The sequence below is a fragment of the Myotis lucifugus genome, unplaced genomic scaffold, assembly GCF_000147115.1.
Source record: "Myotis lucifugus unplaced genomic scaffold, Myoluc2.0 scaffold_39, whole genome shotgun sequence".
In the NCBI taxonomy this organism is placed as follows: Eukaryota; Metazoa; Chordata; class Mammalia; order Chiroptera; family Vespertilionidae; genus Myotis; species Myotis lucifugus.
In genome coordinates, this window is record NW_005871087.1 from 6690620 (window position 1) to 6693575 (window position 2956).

Consider the following 2956-nt stretch of genomic DNA (forward strand, 5'->3'; position numbering starts at 1 on the left):
CCAAAGGCCCACCTCCTAACCACCACACTGGGGGCTAGGATGTCGGCACAGGACTGGGGGGCAGTGGGGCGGGGGGAGGAGGGGTACAAGCATTCAGCCCACAGCAGTAAGTGTCCTGTTTGAATAAGACTCTCAGCACCGTCACGGGGCCCTGGGGAGCGGGTAGCAGACACCTAGGTTGCATTTCTGTAGTAAGGGGGCTGGGACTCTGAGCTGAGTCCATTTAATTGAGGGAAACACATAACTGACCGGTTACACACCGAGTTGTGGAGTTTGTGCTCGAGAGCCCACAGCCTGAACTAGAAGGAGCAGAGGTAAATATTAGAAACTTCTGTCAACACTCTCCGGATAAGTGATGGAGCAAGAGAAGAGGCAAAGCTGCCCAAGTGAGGAAGCGCTGGGGGGAGGGGAGGGAGAGGATGGAGGGACAGCTGCCAGTCCTTGGCTCCTAGGGGCCGTGTCCTCTGCCTGGAGGTCACTCAGTCCATTCACACCTGGCCTCCAGGTCTGGCTTTCAATGCTGTCCTCTCTCAGCAGTTTCCAGATGGCCTGCTAGGCTGGCTCCCCTGCTGTTCCCTCCCGAGTGCACTCCCCAGTCCTAACAAAGGCGGGATCCTCCCTGGAGGGTCGCTGGGGATCAGGGATGGTGTCTGCATGTACACTGTGCTGCCAGAGTTCCCAGCTCGGTTCCCAGAACATACTCTTCCCTCCAGAACAGCAGGTGCAGGTGACTTGGTTCTGAGGTGACGTTTTGAAGGGTCACCAGACGATTTTCCTTCCTGGCAACTGCTCCCTCTCCCGTCCCGCCTGCCGCCCTTCCCTTTGAACACAGGAAGGAGAAACCCACCGAAACCAGAAGCGAAGTTCGGACAGAGCACTGACCTTCCCGTGGTGATGGGCATGTTTACCATCTTGACTGCAGTGACCGTTTCCTGGATGCACACGAAAGCCTCGGATGTACTGTATCAAACAGTACACGGGAGTGGAGTGGAGTGGAGTGGAGTCGGTCATCTCTCTATCAGGCTGCCGAGAAATAAAGCCTGGCTTTGGAGCTGGCTCTCGGTGGGCCCTTGAATATGCAAAGCAGAGGTGAGCTTGAAAGCCTGGTGCTTAAGAAAGGAAAGGGCCTGGGAACCCAGCCTTGGTTTAAACTATCTGAGCGGCTGTGGTGGGTGCAGGACTGGACCAGAGTGATGCTCACTCTCTGGCTGGGAGCACCCGGGCTGGTCGATCGCAGATTCCCAGACCATCTGGTGTTTCCGCCTGGGCAGGTCTGGGTGGTGCCTGGAATTAGCCTCCCGAGACCTTGGGTGCTGTGGCTGCGGGAGGGTCCCGAGCGCACGCTTTGAGAACCTCTGGCCTAGAGAACAGGAGGAGTGAGGATGGAAACACAACTTTCCCGCCTCGAAAAACAGGAGCTAACTGGAGGGAAAAGGACGATGATGTGCAGTGGGCAGGAGCAGAGCTGCAAGGCAGGGGAAAGCCAGGGAGTCTGCCTAATGGGGGGCAGAGGTGGGGGGGTGGCTACCTCCGCTAGGTCAGCCTGGCCCTCAGGGTGTAGCCTGGGACACTAACCCTCATAGAACCTGGAATGGCGGGGCTTGGCAGTGTCTTGGGACTGGCCTTGGGTGGAGCCTCAGGCCTGGGGACATGGGCGTGGTCCTGGGAAAGCGGGGTGCAGAACTCCCCATCTTTGTGGAGGGGCCTGGTGGGCCAGCCTGGGGTTGGGACAAGGAGGAGAAGGGGGCAGGGGCCTGACCACTGCAAGGACGTCAGAAGCAGGAGCTGACACAGCAGCCTGGGGCCTGCTCTCGGAGGCCAGCAGGGACGCGGCAGGCAAAATCTTACACAGCCTCCAGCACTGAGATCACCTGAGGCGTGGCTACCACAGAGGACGTGATTTAAAAAAAAATGTTTTTATTGATTTGAGAGAGAGAGAGAGAGAAACATTGATGTGAGAGTGCAGCATCTATCAGCTGACTCCTGCACACCCCCTACTGGGGATTGAGTCCAAAACCTGAGCATGTGCCCTGACCTGGAATCAAGCCAGTGACCTCCTGGTTCATGGGTCAACGCTCAACCATTGAGCCAGACCACCTGGGCAAAGGACATGATTTTTAAACAAAGCAACCAGTTGCCCTGAATTGGCAGGAGTAACAACTCCATCTCAGCAGAAACGAGGTCTCAGGAGCTAAGTTAATGTGAGTAGGAGACAAAGATAGTTCCATCTTTGTTCACTTGAGTTGCTGACTTTGGGGTTATTTGACTTTAGAGGGGGTGGACAGGAACTAGGATGGCACTGCTGTGGCTGAGGAAGCCCAGTGCATCTCCGGGAAGGGGCTGGAGGCTTGGAGGTTCAGTCAGACTTTGGGGCATCAGAAGAGGAACCAGAACAAGAAAAGCTGAGGTAAGAAAGCACAATCCCTACCCTGGGTGTGGGTAAAAGTGCCACAGGGGTTGAGAGCTCTGACTCTGTCTCCCCAAACCCCTAGCCGATGCAGGACGCACTCAGCCAGGGCTGGCCTGGTGCTGGGCAGAGTCGGGGGCCTGAGGCTAAGAGGACAGTCATCTGTGTGTTCAAGTAATCATCTTTCAGCCATGCTATATAACAAAGAGGTGATATGCAAATTGACCATCACTCCAACACACAAGATGGTCGACAGGGGAGGGAAGTTGTGGGGGACCAGGCCTACAGGGGAGGGAAGTTATGGGGGACCAGGCCTGCAGGGGAGGGCAGTTAGGGGTGACCAGGCCTGCAGGGGAGGGCAGTTGGGGGCGACCAGGCTGGCAAGGGAGGGCAGTTAGGGGTGACTGGGCCAGCAGGGGAGGGCAGTTGAGGGTGATCAGGCTTGCAGGGGAGGACAGTTAGGCGTTGATCAGGCAGGCAGGCAAGCGGTTGGGAGCCAGCAGTCCTGGATTGTGAGAGGGATGTCCAACTGCCCGTTTAGGCCCGATC